The sequence below is a fragment of the Ranitomeya variabilis genome, chromosome 2 (genome assembly GCF_051348905.1).
Source record: "Ranitomeya variabilis isolate aRanVar5 chromosome 2, aRanVar5.hap1, whole genome shotgun sequence".
Classification (NCBI taxonomy): domain Eukaryota; kingdom Metazoa; phylum Chordata; class Amphibia; order Anura; family Dendrobatidae; genus Ranitomeya; species Ranitomeya variabilis.
In genome coordinates, this window is record NC_135233.1 from 344,684,499 (window position 1) to 344,700,658 (window position 16,160).

At 45.8% G+C, this 16,160-nt stretch overlaps 8 non-coding genes across 8 annotated transcripts; 5 read left to right on the forward strand and 3 right to left on the reverse strand.

The window, feature by feature from the left end:
* The first annotated feature begins 1,071 nt into the window (after positions 1–1,071).
* Positions 1,072–1,144, forward strand: TRNAR-UCG (transfer RNA arginine (anticodon UCG)). Its single transcript has one exon. It is a non-coding gene; the product is annotated as a tRNA-Arg (tRNA).
* A 102-nt stretch (positions 1,145–1,246) lies between these two features.
* TRNAL-CAA (transfer RNA leucine (anticodon CAA)) lies at positions 1,247–1,358 on the reverse strand. Its single transcript has 2 exons — positions 1,321–1,358; positions 1,247–1,292 (listed from the first exon to the last, which is right to left on the reverse strand). It is a non-coding gene; the product is annotated as a tRNA-Leu (tRNA).
* A 708-nt stretch (positions 1,359–2,066) lies between these two features.
* On the forward strand, positions 2,067–2,139 carry TRNAR-UCG (transfer RNA arginine (anticodon UCG)). The gene has a single exon. It is a non-coding gene; the product is annotated as a tRNA-Arg (tRNA).
* A 10,812-nt stretch (positions 2,140–12,951) lies between these two features.
* Positions 12,952–13,024, forward strand: TRNAR-UCG (transfer RNA arginine (anticodon UCG)). Its single transcript has one exon. It is a non-coding gene; the product is annotated as a tRNA-Arg (tRNA).
* Positions 13,025–13,429: 405 nt separating this feature from the next.
* TRNAR-UCG (transfer RNA arginine (anticodon UCG)) lies at positions 13,430–13,502 on the forward strand. Its single transcript has one exon. It is a non-coding gene; the product is annotated as a tRNA-Arg (tRNA).
* Positions 13,503–13,605: 103 nt separating this feature from the next.
* On the reverse strand, positions 13,606–13,717 carry TRNAL-CAA (transfer RNA leucine (anticodon CAA)). The gene is made up of 2 exons: positions 13,680–13,717; positions 13,606–13,651 (listed from the first exon to the last, which is right to left on the reverse strand). It is a non-coding gene; the product is annotated as a tRNA-Leu (tRNA).
* A 621-nt stretch (positions 13,718–14,338) lies between these two features.
* TRNAL-CAA (transfer RNA leucine (anticodon CAA)) lies at positions 14,339–14,450 on the reverse strand. Its single transcript has 2 exons — positions 14,413–14,450; positions 14,339–14,384 (listed from the first exon to the last, which is right to left on the reverse strand). It is a non-coding gene; the product is annotated as a tRNA-Leu (tRNA).
* A 1,196-nt stretch (positions 14,451–15,646) lies between these two features.
* TRNAR-UCG (transfer RNA arginine (anticodon UCG)) lies at positions 15,647–15,719 on the forward strand. The gene has a single exon. It is a non-coding gene; the product is annotated as a tRNA-Arg (tRNA).
* The last annotated feature ends 441 nt before the right edge of the window (positions 15,720–16,160 follow it).

The window sequence follows — 16,160 nt, forward strand, 5'->3', positions numbered from 1 at the left end:
TACATTCCCCTTGCACTCTACACAGCCAGAATCTGACCCTGCTGAAAGTAAGGTTCCCCTTCCCGCATGTTATACCACCTTACACAGGGACAAAGAGGAAGGTGCAGATGAAAGTGCAGGTTCCTTCATCAGGTGGGGGGGGGGCATACTCGTTGGCGACGTCACTGGCACAGGGCCCCTCAGAGTACGCAAAAGTGTCGCTGCTGGTGGGAGGCGCCCCCGCTATGCAAACACACCGCCGTACTTTGAGGGGCCCTGTGCCAGTGCCAATGTGAACGAGTGGGCCCCCCTGCTTGCTCAGGATCACAGCACTTGCAACGTTGAAATACTTACCTCTCCCTGCTCCACCGCCGTGACGTAGTCCGCGTTTCCTGGGCCCACGAAAAACTTGAGCCAGCCCTACTCCCCCCACAACTTTGGCCAAATGACCCCCAATTTCCAATGCCCAACTATTATTATAAAGTTAATTAAGATTGACAAGCTTCAGAAACAAGAATGGATGTTTTTGGCATTAAAATGGGCACTGTAGGTGTTTTCCTGGCCTCCACTCACTGCCGACTATGCTTCCCCATTGACTTGCATTGGGTTTCGTGTTCCGGTCGATCCCCGACTTTTAGCGATAATCGGCCGACTGCACTCGACTCGACTCTGGACAAAATCGGGTTTCCCAAAACCCGACTCGATCTTAAAAAAATGAAAGTCGCTCAACCCTAATGCTTAGTATTCGTTGCGAAAATATAGGCAAATAAGATCTGTTATACAGCTGTTAAGTAACCAAACACCCTTAACTAAAACAAAAATTGAGCGAACAGAAGTAAGATTTGAACCCACACCTTCAGTTGGAGAGCCAGTTATTCCTACCATGGGGGAAGAGTCATACGGGAGGAATCAGAGAACACTGTTCTTGGGGCCCACCAACAATCAATATAAAAATAAGACATATCAAAGTCTGGAACAAAAGGAGATTGTGCAGAGAGTGTAACTCTTGACGGACAGAAAAAGATTCTAGAATGTCAACATATTTATCTTGACCACGGAAGCACGATAGAGAACAAAAACAGTTAAAGTGTAGATCGCGTGGCCTAATGGATAAGGCGTCTGACTTCGGATCAGAAGATTGAGGGTTTGAGTCCCTTCGTGGTCGTGGCAAACTCTTTCCACATAGTTTTTGAAAAAAATGGACACATGCTGAGAGGGATTTACAAATGTTTAGACAGACTGGTCAGTAAAAGACACAAAAAGCAGCTGTCAGAAGTGGGATTTGAACCCACGCCTCCATTTGGAGACCAGAACACCCAGCTTTTGGGGAAAGAGATCACTCTTGAGTCTGGCGCCTTAGACCACTCGGCCATCCTGACTAACTGCGCTGTGGATGCTAGGGCTAATCCCAATTGGTTAACTAAAGAGAAATTTTTATTGAATGTACTTAGGAAATTTAAAGCCATTACTATTGAATTTTGAAGAGAGAGAGAGAGAGAGAGAGAGAGAGAGAGAGAGAGAGAGAGAGAGAGAGAGAGAGAGAGAGAGAGAGAGAGAGAGAGAGAGAGAGAGAGAGAGAGAGAGAGAGAGAGAGAGAGAGAGATTAGTGTCATAGTTATCAGGTCACGTACGATTGTAGAACGAGTCTGATTTCGGATCAGAAGATTGAAGGTTCGATTCCCTTCGTGGTCGTGACATTCTCTTCTTTCCGCACACTTTTCTAAAAAATGTAAATATGCTTAGAGTTCATTAGAAAAATAAAATCTGTTATACAGCTGTAAAGCAGCCAAACACCTTTAACAAACCAAAAAAAATAGAGTGGTCAGAAGTAAGATTTGAACGCACACCTCCCGTTGGAGGCCAGTTCATCCTACGATGGGTGAAGAGTCATACGGGAGGAATCAGAGAGCACTGTTCTTGGTGCCCACAACAAGCAATATAAAAATTAGACAGATCACAGTCTGCAACGAACGAAAGGAGATTGTGCAGAGAGTGTAACTCTTGACGGACAGAAAAAGATTCTAGAATGTCAACATATTTATCTTGGCCACGGAATCACGATAGAGAACAAAAAATGTTAATGTGTAGACCGCGTGGCCTAATGTATAAGGCGTCTGACTTCGGATCAGAAGATTGAGGGTTCGAGTCCCTTCGTGGTCGTGGCAATCTCTTTCTGCACACTTTTTGAAAAAATATGAATATGCTTAGTATTCGTTGTGAAAATATAGGCAAATAAGATCTGTTATACAGCTGTTAAGCAACCAAACACCCTAAAGTTAAAAAAAAATTGAGCGAACAGAGGTAAGATTTGAACCCACACCTTCCGTTGGAGGGCCAGTTATTCCTACTGTTATAGAAATTTGGCTCGGGGTGAATTTAACCCCCTGTGTGTATGCTGTGTCCGTTCCCAATTATTATCAGATCTGGTATATTGAGCGCTCAAGAAAGAATGAACTCTGACACAAAGTGACAGTATAACATTCCATCCAGAAGTCTGGTTTATTGATTGATACATGATCTTATAAAAGCGTATAAAATGGGAGTGGTTAGTAAATTAACATTCAATTTAGCTATTATTTCATTGGCTGACTGAGTACATAATGCATTTAACTGAGTACATGGCATCTTTGAACTATGGTCTACCTAGCAACAAGCTGAATTTGTACTTTCGGAAACATCTGCCACCTTTATCCTGCTAGTCAGCAACATTCTGGGACATTAGTTTCGAACCATCTGCTTTAACTTCCCGTTTTCTTGCGATCTAGACATAGCAGAAAGTCCCAAAGTCCGTCTTGCCTAACTCATGTGATTAAATTGAGCAATTGATCATAAAATAGCTGAATATATTTGCTTTTATGCAAGGACATGATTTAAAGGGATATACATGCAAGTGAGATCTACATGATATATATATATTTCTATCACAAGCCCCCCTTAGATATCACTTGCCCTAATCCTAGCCTCCTGTCCCAAAGCGCTGCAACTCTTTTGTGCTGTCGGCGAACTGACATATACCTAACGCACATGCCCTACACCGTACAGACTTTTCGCAAATGGGCGGTCAGGAGATCTGTCCCTAAAGGGGGGTAGAAGCATGCATAGTCTCATATTGGCGAAGTTCTCCAATCAGTTCCACATATTCATCCTCATCGGGGTTAGAGGAGCCGTCAGATGGGTGAATCTGGATTCGGATAGGTTCGTCCAGGAGGAGATGTGTCATCAGGTTTGTGGTTTCCTTGACCGTCTTTTCCATCATCCTGCGGATACAAGGGATTACACAGCAACCAGAAATTATCAAAAGAACAAAAATAACAAGTATGGCTGCCTCAATCTGTGCTAACAACCTTTGCCACCCATTCATCCATCCAAAGTACTGGTCCCAAGGATCTTTCACTCCTGAGTTTTGTTTCAATTCCTCTGATAGCTCGGTGAGTTTCTGTATCGCCACCGTGACTTTACCATTGGGACCAGTATTGTCTGGGATGTAGGTGCAACAGGTGTCTTTGATCATTTTACAAACACCTCCTTTTTCAGCTAGAATCATGTCTAAGGCCATCCTATTTTGGAATGCCATGATGGAAGTGGGGCCCAACTGGTCTGCCAGACCTTTTAGAGCATCTCGGGTGTAGTTAACAAATCTCTGCTGGTTGTAATACACATAATTTATCCAATCAACATTTTTGTTCACAGTTATTATTGGCAACAATGACTCAAATCCTGCCTTGACCTGATCCCTGGCTTTAAATTCATCAGGTACCCCCCTAGGCACACCTATGTTGTCTATATAAACATGTGGATCAAAACTGCCTTTTGGGGCACTTGCCCGCTTTGGTCTGCTAACTGCAGTACTGGGTGAGGACTCATGGGTGTAGGGAAACAGGTGGAAGGGCATCAGAATTTTCGCCAGTGCACATTGGCCTACCCAAACACCTTCCAGTCTACTACGTATCTTCATATCACCACAGATCCAGTATATGTCACCTAGGGAAACCACATGATTAATTAGGTTGTCAGTGGTGGTACTGTACTCTGAGCAGAACCCCTTAGTGAAGTTTTTTACATCCCTGCCAGCCCCTGTGCGTGTGTAACAGGTGTAATTACCAGGGTATATTGTTATCCCAGTCCCTGGAGGGGTGTCTTTAGTCATGAGTGGGTACTTAGACTTCCAGTGTTCACAGGATGCAGAATGGGATGAGTTAGTGTATATGCTGAGGAAACAGGCCTGCTGGGATTCTGGGATGTCAAGTGGCACTGTGCCCAGATGGGGTCTGGCTCCGGCACATGCATAGCAGCCACTCCCATTATGCTGTTGGGCTGTGTATCTTACCCACTCTAGCCAGTAATTGGTTTCAGAGAACCCAGTCTCTACTGCTAAAGTCTCCTCATAGGTCGGGTCTGTCAGTACCATTACGTTACTAGGAGTCTCCTGAGTCACATTGGGCTTGTCAGCTACATTTGCCAGCTTGAATTTTCCTGAGTACTGCACAAGGGGTTTGCGTTCACCACTTGGAGGTGTACTGCTCATTATATAAGTACCGGCATCACCTGGGGAGGGGTTTTCGATGCTAAGTATGAGTCGGTTGCATTCCCCCCTGGTACTGCACCCTTTCCTGAAGTCCTGCTTTGTTAGGCGCATACGGTCAATTAAGGACTTGCCATCTTTATCTTTTCTGTTTAGGGCTGATGGGGGTTTGTACCCCCAACTGTCACCAGTGTTCCATGCTGCTGCTCCCCAGTATTCACATTTGTCTCCCCAATATTTATCTGCGACACAAATATACTGAGTCCCATGCCCCAAGCTGTCCAGCAGTGTGGGTGGGCAGTGTACCACATCGCAGTAATCAAACAGGTATGTAATTATGTGTGCTGATGTATCGAACCAGAAAATGGTGTAGTCCCCATCCTTGGTGATCTCCCCTCCCAGAGGTGGGGCATGTGGAGCTTCTGCCCCCAGGATGTGTATCACACAGAGGATATACAGGATCATTCTGGCTTTGGCGTATCTTCTGGTACGGGAGCCTTCTTGCAGTGCGATGCGTGGACCCAAGTGGGTTTTCCCTCTAGTTTCACAGAGGTTGGTGTTGTCAGCAGCACTTGGAAGGGACCGTCAAATCTGGGGTCGAGTGTTCTCCTCACGAACTTCTTTACCAACACCCAGTCTCCTGGTTTCAGGGAGTGCGTACCGGGTACTGCTTCTGGATCTGGTAATGAAGAGAAAACTCGAGAATGGACATCAGCTAGTTTTTTGGACAGTTGAATTACATAAGCAGACAAAGTATCATATTGCATTGCCAACTGCTGAGGGAAGAATACCCCTAACCTAGGGCTGGACCCAAACAGAATCTCATGTGGTGACAGCTTTTCTGGGCCCCGGGGAGTGTGCCTTACACTAAACAGTGCAATGGGAAGGGTTTCGTGCCATGGTTTGCGTGCCTCTTGGGCAACTTTCAACATCCTGTTCTTAAGTGTCCCATTTAGTCTTTCTACTTTCCCGCTACTCTGAGGGTGATAGGGAGTGTGTAGGCCTAAGTCTGACCCTACTGCTGACCAGATCTCCCTTGTGAGGTTTGCTGTAAATGCGGGACCCTGATCACTCTCTATCACTTCTGGGACCCCGTATCTGCACACGATCTCTGAAAGCAGCTTCTTTGCAGTAGTCTTTGCTGACTGATTCCTCACTGGGAAAGCTTCTGGCCATCCTGAAAACACGTCCACGACCACAAGGGCATATTCGAATCCTCCGCTTGGCGGCATCTGGATGTGGTCTATCTGGATCCTCTGGAAGGGGTATAGTGGTCTGGCAAGATGATGGGTGGGAACTTTCTCCATTCTTCCAGGGTTGCATTTGCCGCAGGTCAGACAGCTGCTTGCGAACTTGGCTGTTAGGGTGGAGATCCCTGGAGCGAACCAGTAAGCACCAATCAGATCATTCATCTGTGTCTTTGATCTGAGGGTGGGCCCATGTGCCCACTGGACCACCATAGGGTACATGCTTCGGGGTAAACAGGGTTTATAGTCCATTGAGTATACCCTTCCTTCTTGATGTGTTGCACCCTTCCGCATCCAACTCTCTTTCTCTTCCTTTGGAGCTTGCTCTTGCAACTTCTTGAATAGATTCCAAGACGTCATCTCATCTGGTGTCTTGTCCTCAGTTGCCACGTAGTAGCCGTCCGGCTCTACGACCTCTCCCACTTCTCCACATTGTCTTCCTTTGGCGGCTTCTTTGGCTGCCATATCGGCCATGTTGTTGCCCCGTGCCTCTACTGTGTTCAGTTTTCCATGCGCTTTGACTTTCAGTACGGCCACCATTTTTGGAAGTTGAAGTGTGCTCAGCAGGTCCTTAATGGCTCCATGATGCTTCACGGTTGTTCCGCTTGCTGTGATGAAGTCTCTTGCAGCCCAGATGGGTCCAAAGTCGTGTGCTATGCCATGCGAGTACCTTGAATCGGTGTATATGTTCGCAGTCTTGCCCTCTGCCATCCGGCAGGCCTTCGTCAGTGCTATTAGTTCTGCTTCCTGGGCTGACAGGCTAGGCGGCAGACTTCTGGACCACAGGATTTCTTGATTGCTGGTCACTGCACATCCCGTGTGGAATCTTCCTTCATCATCTGCAAATCTGGAGCCATCTACGTAGAGGATCAACTCTGGGTTGGTCAGCGGCTCTTCTGCCACATTGGGTAGTCCTGCAGTTTCCTGTTGCATGATGCTGAAGCAGTCATGGTCATCTGTCCGGAGCAAATCCAGATCCTTGTGGAAGGTATCGTGCAGATTTTTATCTGAAGGGTCCGTATTCGTATCCCCCCTTGGGAGTGGGAGTAGAGTGGCCGGATTGAGGACTGTACATCTGGAAATAGTGACATTATCAGGCAGTAGTAGGGAGCACTGCAGGCGAAGATGTCTTGCGGTGGATAGATGTTTTGGCTGGGTTTGGTTGAGAATTGCTGAAATGTCATGTGGAGCCAGGATTTCCAGTGGATGTCCAAGAATGATGTCAGCAGTCTTGTCCAGGAGGGCGTGTGCTGCAAATACTGCTCTCATGCAGGAGGGGGCTTCCCTTGCAACTGGATCCAGGTGAGCTGAGAAGTAGCCTAGAGGTCTCTGTCTTCCCCCGTGAGTCTGTGTCAGGACTCCAGTAGCATGGCCTTCTTTCTCCATCAGGTAGAGACGGAATAGCTTCTTGTAGTCAGGTAGGCCTAGTGCTGGGGCTGAGACTACAGAGTCTTTTAGCTTTTTGAACGAACTGAAGGCCACATCTGTTAGCAGGAACGGGGTTGCGTTGACGCAGTCATACAGAGGTTGCATTAGGACTGAGGCATCAGGGATCCAGGCTCTGCAATACGAAACTAGACCAAGGAAAGCTTGTAGCCCCTTTGGAGTTGTTGGAGGAGCCATCTTCTCCACAGTGGCCTTCCGATCATCTGTCAGGTGTTTCGTCTGGTGAGCAATGCAGTGCCCAAGGAATGTAACTCGCTTCAGACACCACTGGACTTTGTTCTTTGAGACCTTGCAGCACTGTTCCGCCAGGTAGAGTAAGAGAGACACGGAATGTGTTTTACACGTGTCAAAGTCAACTGCACAGAGGAGTAGATCGTCCACGTATTGTAGCAGGGTCACTTCTGCATGTTCTGTTATCCAGTTGGCGAGAACTGTGGACATTGCTTTGGTGAATTGTGAGGGGCTCTTCTGGGCCCCCTGGGGCATCACCGCCCATGTGTACTGTGCCCCCTGATGCGTGAAGGCAAACAGGAACTGATCGTCTGGATGGAGGGGAACACTGAAGAAAGCATTAGCCAGGTCGATCACCGTGAACACTGTTGCTGTGGAAGGCACATTTGAGAGCAGAGTGTGCGGATTCGGCACAATTGGAGTTTCAAATACTGTAGCGTCATTCACAGCTCTTAGGTCATGTACCATTCTGAACTTGGCTGGCTCTCCTTTTACAGTCTTTTTCTTGACGGGGAAAAGCGGGGTGTTGCAAGGAGAGGTACAAGGGACAACGACCCCTATTTCCAGAAACACCTTCAATTGGTCTGAGACAGCTTGACTCTGGGCGATGGACAAGGGATACTGGGCCTTACGAGGATATGGAGTGCCTGGCTTGAGTGATACCCGCACCGGGGCAACTTGAAGTTTTCCCACATCTTGGGGTCCCTTGGACCATAGACTCTCTGGTACTACGTCCAGTACCTCCTTGGGTAGGCCTTCATCGGTTGCCTGAGGTTCCTGTAGGGCCGCCAGCATCACTGACTCTTCCTGGGTCAGAGGTGAAGAAAGGGTCACGGTCCCATCTTCCTGGAACACTATGGTTGCTTTCAGTTTTTGTAGTAGGTCCGCCCCCAGCAGGCTGAGTGGGCAGGTTCTTGACGCCACAAACTGGGACAGGATAGAGTGTCCAGGCTGAGTGCACACGCTCAGAGGCTTTGTAAGCTGAGAATGTCTGACTTGGCCATCAATGCCCACGCAAGACACAGAGGATTCTGATAGGCAGGTAGGGTCAGGGAGTTCCACATGTCTCATCACACTTATGGCTGCACCAGTGTCCACAAGAAAAGATCTGACAACGCCATCCACTTCCAGGGTAATTTGAGGGGTTGGTCCTGCTGAAGGAGTTTTGCATGTCAGGAGCGTGGTATCTTGCGGACCTGGCTTGCCCCTGTCCTATGGACGGGGTACTTCACTGTTTACTTCGGGGATCCTTTGGCTTGCTCTTCTGGGCAGGGTAGTTGGTTGTGATGGTGCTTTGCACTGATTTCGGTAATGGCCTAATTTGCCGCAGTTGTAACACCTGACACCTCTTCTGTATTGTGGTGTCTCTTCAGGGTCTGCGGCCACCGTAACGGGTGTTGTCTTCCGCACCCCTGGTTGGGACTCGATCCCTTTGGCTACTGTGAGCAGGGTGTCCATCGCTATTGACCTGTACTCGGGCCTAGCCACTATCAGTGGCTTACTGATTGGCTCTCTGAGTCCATGCACAAAGGCCTGTGCCAACATTTGCCTGTGTATCTGGTCGTGAATGGTGAAGCCAAGGTCCTGGAAGACCTGCATTACTCTGCCATGAAACTTCTCCACAGACTCTGTCTTTTCCTGACTCATGTCGTGTAAACTGAGGGCCTGTCCGGCCAGCCTGCCTTTGGCCCACTCTCTGAGTTGTTCAATCAGCTTCGGCCCTGACTCCCAGGCATGTACATCTAGGTCTGCTGCAAGCTTGAAATGTTCCTTCATGATTGGCCAGAAGGCATCACCTGCCTTTATCTCCATCACAGCCCACAGATCATTCCAGGTGGCTGCATATGTGCGCTGGTTCTGCTGCATTCTTCTGTAGAATGGCATGGGGTGCATCTCTGGGTCTGGAAGATTGTTGAGGATGCTGGTCACCTGACTTGGGGTGAAGTGCACATAGTGTAAAGGTGGTGCTTCTATTTGCCCCTGTCTTCTGAGTGCCTGTGGGTTTTTTTTCCTAGTGCTGGGCAGCATGTATGAAGTCCCTTCTTCATCTTCATCAGATGAATTGTTGTGATATCGTGTACTGGGGTCATGCAGTGGCTGATGGGTGGTTCTGGGAATTGCCTTTTTGCGAGAAGATGTCTCTCCACCCTGCTGAAACTGCGGAGGATTATAGTTCCATTGTGGTGTGAATGTTGGCTGCTCTGACCGGGGATACCGATCATCATCAGATGGTGGTGCCTGTGACCTCCCCCCTGTCCCCGGACCTGAGCTGCCTGCTGCTGGCTGAGGGGTGCTTTCTGCTGGGGGATCTCCACCTTCCTCCCCTGATAACATGACTGGTAGAGGCTGAACTGTATTTGGCACATAGAATGTTCCTTGTGCGGTGAGCACCGGATACAGAGAGACCACATTGCTCGAATCTGGCACCCGCCCAGCAGGCAGCAAGGCAGGAGAAGGAGAGTGTGAAACAGGAGGAGATGCATGGTGCAGAGGGAGAGATGGAAATAGAGATGTAAGGTGCGCAGAAGGAGGGGGTGAGGAGTGAGAGAGAGAGAGAGAGGGAAGCAAAGGGAGTGGTGGAAGAGAAGGGGGAGAGCATGAAGAGTGTGAAGAAGAGGGTGGGTGTGGTGTAGAAGGAGGAGGAGATGAGGGAGTAGAAGGACGGAGTGTGGAGTAATGTGGAGGAGAGAGAGGAGGGGAAAGAGGAGGGGAGAGAGGAGGGGAGAGAGGAGAGGAAAGAGGAGGGGAGAGAGGAGAGGAAAGAGGAGAAGAGAGAGGAGAGGAAAGAGGAGAAGAGAGAGGAGGGGAGAGAGGAGGAAGAGAGAGAGAAGAGGAGGAGAAAGATGGCGGAGAAAGACAAGGAGAGAATTCCTTCCTCTTTAATGCAGGCCGAGACGGCATCGCCAGAGTAACAGTGTCATCTTCCTGCAAAATGGTTGGGCGGGGCGCACCACACACTGAACAAGTCTCCCTATACAATGGATTCTGTTGGGAGCAGACTGTACATACCCAATATTTTTCATCCCCATATGGGGGAGGTGCCCATGGTTTGACACCTTTCCCCACTTTATACACATAAAAATCACTTCCTGACTCTTTCACATAACGTTCAGTACTTCCCAAACGATTTAAATCTGTAGCCACTTTATACCATGCTGCTGCAGTAGACAGCAAATCAGCGTCAACTAGCATCCCTTTCTTCCTTTTCAAAACATCATGCCACTCTGCAGCTTGAAGCCTGCCTCCCTGATGTATTTCACATACTTTCATGAGCTGCTTGTAATTCTTCACATATTTTACACCTTCGTGCTCTGCCACGATCTGGGGGGCCGTTTTCTCATCAGGGAGCAAAAGGCTCTCCTGGCGCTTGGCCATTTTATTCCCCATTGCAAAAAGTAAAATGAAAAACACAATAAAAAAGACCTCTAGGAGGTACGTATATAAAAGCACGAAAAATAAAAGAAAAAACACACTCTCAAAAAGTTGATGTAAAAAATTGAGACCAGAATTAAGGAAAACCATCAGAAAAACTCAAAATCTTTATACAACAAAAAAAGGAAGGTATATAAAAACTATTCCTTTTTAAACAAAGAAAAAGGTGAAGAGACAGAAAAAGAAAAACTTTTGGAAAAAATTTGGAGAAGAGGAAAAGAAAAAACTAAATAATAACAAAAACTTTACTTTAATAAAAACTTAGACCAAAAATCTTCAAATGACTAAAAGACAGCTATATATATATATATTTTCTCCTCTGCGCTCAATGCAGTCAGAGACACTTCCCCTTTCTAATACTGTAATATTATAATATGCAATGTCACTAAAATCTCATATCTAAAAACACGTATGTCACATCAAAAATGATAGGTACTATTTAATTTCGCCTTCTCTTCGGATAAATGCTATACCCTAGCTAGACTTCAAAAAGAAAAAGAAAGAAAAAAAAACAGTTGTGACAGTGTGATTTACCATGCATATTTCTCTGTCTAGAAAAAGGGGAAGTGAGCAGAGAAGAGAAAAAAAAAAACTCTCTTTTTTAACTTTATAGTTGTATGCACTCAAGCAACATTAACGTGACATTTACAAACACACAATGACGTCCAGGAGAAATATCGATAAGCCCTCTTTATTATTCTGTGACACGTGCTAGCCGTTCTGGGAACAGACAACTATCAATCGCACTTGGCACGCATCTACCACCCTCCGATCCGGTCGTCCTGACTGGCCGCCGGCTACGGGAATCTGTGGTAGCCCCTGAAAGCTATCACCATCCGAGCCTGGATCCTGGAGCCACCTGCTCCGGAACTACCTGTTCCTTTCCTCTTGCACGGGAATCTGTGATAGCTTACTCAGCGATTTGACCTCCTGCCATCTGTTTCCCAGCAACCACAAGCGTAAGCAGTCACTTTCCTTTCCCTCTCCTGGATCTTACACAAACACAAAACAGATACAGATACACGGCACACAGCAGACACTTAAATCCCAGGGTTTTTTGGATTAGAGGTATGGACTTTTTACGTCACCTGGGACTGCGGTGAGCACACCTGACCGGCTAAAGGTATAGACCGGGACTGAGCACAGGGGACATTCAGGTAAGATGACAGAATTTTCTTACCTTACTCTGATGGAGCTGCAGTCTCCGTCCCTTGCGCCGAGGCCGCGGCCGGTACCCTCTTCCTTCCAGTCAGGGATGTCCCCTGAGCGATATCTTCGTCCTGCCCCACGTTGGGCGCCACCTGTTATAGAAATTTGGCTCGGGGTGAATTTAACCCCCTGTGTGTATGCTGTGTCCGTTCCCAATTATTATCAGATCTGGTATATTGAGCGCTCAAGAAAGAATGAACTCTGACACAAAGTGACAGTATAACATTCCATCCAGAAGTCTGGTTTATTGATTGATACATGATCTTATAAAAGCGTATAAAATGGGAGTGGTTAGTAAATTAACATTCAATTTAGCTATTATTTCATTGGCTGACTGAGTACATAATGCATTTAACTGAGTACATGGCATCTTTGAACTATGGTCTACCTAGCAACAAGCTGATTTTGTACTTTCAGACACATCTGCCACCTTTATCCTGCTAGTCAGCAACATTCTGGGACATTAGTTTCGAACCATCTGCTTTAACTTCCCGTTTTCTTGCGATCTAGACATAGCAGAAAGTCCCAAAGTCCGTCTTGCCTAACTCATGTGATTAAATTGAGCAATTGATCATAAAATGGCTGAATATATTTGCTTTTATGCAAGGACATGATTTAAAGGGATATACATGCAAGTGAGATCTACATGATATATATATATTTCTATCACACTACCATGGGGGAAGAGTCATACGGGAGGAATCAGAGAACACTGTTCTTGGGGCCCGCCAACAATCAATATAAAAATAAGACATATCAAAGTCTGGAACAAAAGCAGATTGTGCAGAGAGTGTAACTCTTGATGGACAGAAAAAGATTCTAGAATGTCAACATATTTATATTGACCACGGAAGCACGATAGAGAACAAAAACAGTTAATGTGTAGACCGCGTGGCCTAATGGATAAGGCGTCTGACTTCGTATCAGAAGATTGAAGGTTCGATTCCCTTCGTGGTCGTGACATACTCTTCTTTCCGCACACTTTTCTAAAAAATGTAAATATGCTTAGAGTTCGTTACGAAAATTTAGAAAAATAAAATCTGTTATACAGCTGTAAAGCAACCAAACACCTTTAACAAACCAAAAAAAATAGAGTGGTCAGAAGTAAGATTTGAACGCACACCTCCCGTTGGAGGCCAGTTCATCCTACGATGGGTGAAGAGTCATATGGGAGGAATCAGAGAGCACTGTTCTTGGTGCCCACAACAAGCAATATAAAAATTAGACAGATCACAGTCTTCAACGAACGAAAGGAGATTGTTCAGAGAGTGTAACTCTTGACGGACAGAAAAAGATTCTAGAATGTCAACATATTTATCTTGACCACGGAAGCACGATAGAGAACAAAAACAGTTAAAGTGTAGACCGCGTGGCCTAATGGATAAGGCGTCTGACTTCGGATCAGAAGATTGAGGGTTCGAGTCCCTTCGTGGTCGTGGCAAACTCTTTCCACATACTTTTTGAAAAAAAATGGACACATGCTGAGAAGGATTTACAAATGTTTAGACAGACTGGTCAGTAAAAGACACAAAAAGCAGCTGTCAGAAGTGGGATTTGAACCCACGCCTCCATTTGGAGACCAGAACACCCAGCTTTTGGGGAAGGAGATCACTCTTGAGTCTGCCGCCTTAGACCACTCTGCCATCCTGACTAACTGCACTGTCCACGCTAGGGCTAATCCCAATTGGTTAACTAAAGAGAAATTTAGCTTGAATGTACTTTGGAAATTTAAAGCCATTACTATTGAATTTTGAAGATGGAGAGAGAGAGAGAGAGAGAGAGAGAGAGAGAGAGAGAGAGAGAGAGAGAGAGAGAGAGAGAGAGAGAGTGGTCAGAAGTAAGATTTGAACGCACACCTCCCGTTGGAAGCCAGTTCATCCTACGATGGGTGAAGAGTCATACGGGAGGAATCAGAGAGCACTGTTCTTGGTGCCCACAACAAGCAATATAAAAATTAGACAGATCACAGTCTGCAACGAACGAAAGGAGATTGTGCAGAGAGTGTAACTCTTGACGGACAGAAAAAGATTCTAGAATGTCAACATATTTATCTTGACCACGGAAGCACGATAGAGAACAAAAACTGTTAATGTGTAGACCGCGTGGCCTAATGGGTAAGGCGTTTGACTTCGGATCGGAAAATTGAGGGTTCGAGTCCCTTCGTAGTCGTGGCAAACTCTTTCCACATACTTTTTGAAAAAAAATGGACACATGCTGAGAAGGTTTTACAAATGTTTAGACAGACTCGTCAGTAAAAGACACAAAAAGCAGCTGTCAGAAGTGGGATTTGAACCCACGCCTCCATTTGGAGACCAGAACACCCAGCTTTTGGGGAAGGAGATCACTCTTGAGTCCGGCGCCTTAGACCACTCGGCCATCCTGACTAACTGCGCTGTCCACGCTAGGGCTAATCCCAATTGGTTAACTAAAGAGAAATTTAGCTTGAATGTACTTTGGAAATTTAAAGCCATTACTATTGAATTTTGAAGATGGAGAGAGAGAGAGAGAGAGAGAGAGAGAGAGAGAGAGAGAGAGAGAGAGAGAGAGAGAGAGAGAGAGAGAGAGAGAGAGAGAGAGAGAGAGAGAGAGAGAGAGAGAGAGAGAGAGAGAGATTAGTGTCATAGTTATCAGGTCACGTACGATTGTAGAACGAGTCTGATTTCGGATCAGAAGATTGAAGGTTCGATTCCCTTCGTGGTCGTGACATTCTCTTCTTTCCACACACTTTTCTAAAAAATGTAAATATGCTTAGAGTTCCTTACGAAAATTTAGAAAAATAAAATCTGTTATACAGCTGTAAAGCAACCAAACACCTTTAACAAACCCAAAAAAATAGAGTGGTCAGAAGTAAGATTTGAACGCACACCTCCCGTTGGAGGCCAGTTCATCCTACGATGGGTGAAGAGTCATACGGGAGGAATCAGAGAGCACTGTTCTTGGTGCCCACAACAAGCAATATAAAAATTAGACAGATCACAGTCTGCAAAGAACGAAAGGAGATTGTGCAGAGAGAGTAACTCTTGACGGACAGAAAAAGATTCTAGAATGTGAACATATTTATCTTGGCCACGGAATCACGATAGAGAACAAAAAATGTTAATGTTTAGACCGCGTGGCCTAATGTATAAGGCGTCTGACTTCAGATCAGAAGATTGAGGGTTTGAGTCCCTTTGTGGTTGTGGCAATCTCTTTTTGCACACTTTTCGAAAAAATATTAATACGCTTAGTATTCATTGTGAAAATATAGGCAAATATGATCTGTTATACAGCTGTTAAGTAACCAAACACCCTAAACTAAAAAAAAAATTGAGCGAACAGAAGTAAGATTTGAACCCACACCTTCTGTTGGAGGGCCAGTTATTCCTACCATGGGGGAAGAGTCATACGGGAGGAATCAGAGAGCACTGTTCTTGGTGCCCACAACAAGCAATATAAAAATTAGACAGATCACAGTCTGCAACGAACGAAAGGAGATTGTGCAGAGAGTGTAACTCTTGACGGACAGAAAAAGATTCTAGAATGTCAACATATTTATCTTGACCACGGAAGCACGATAGAGAACAAAAACAGTTAATGTGTAGACCGCGTGGCCTAATGGATAAGGTGTCTGACTTCGGATCAGAAGATTGAGGGTTCGAGTCCCTTCGTGGTCGTGGCAATCTCTTTCTGCACACCTTTCGAAAAAATATTAATATGCTTAGTATTCGTTGCGAAAATATAGGCAAATAAGATCTGTTATACAGCTGTTAAGTAACCAAACACCCTAAAGTAAAAAAAAAATTGAGCGAACAGAAGTAAGATTTGAACCCACACCTTCCGTTGGAGGGCCAGTTATTCCTACTGTTATAGAAATTTGGCTCGGGGTGAATTTAACCCCCTGTGTGTATGCTGTGTCCGTTCCCAATTATTATCAGATCTGGTATATTGAGCGCTCAAGAAAGAATGAACTCTGACACAAAGTGACAGTATAACATTCCATCCAGAAGTCTGGTTTATTGATTGATACATGATCTTATAAAAGCGTATAAAATGGGAGTGGTTAGTAAATTAACATTCAATTTAGCTATTATTTCATTGGCTGACTGAGTACATAG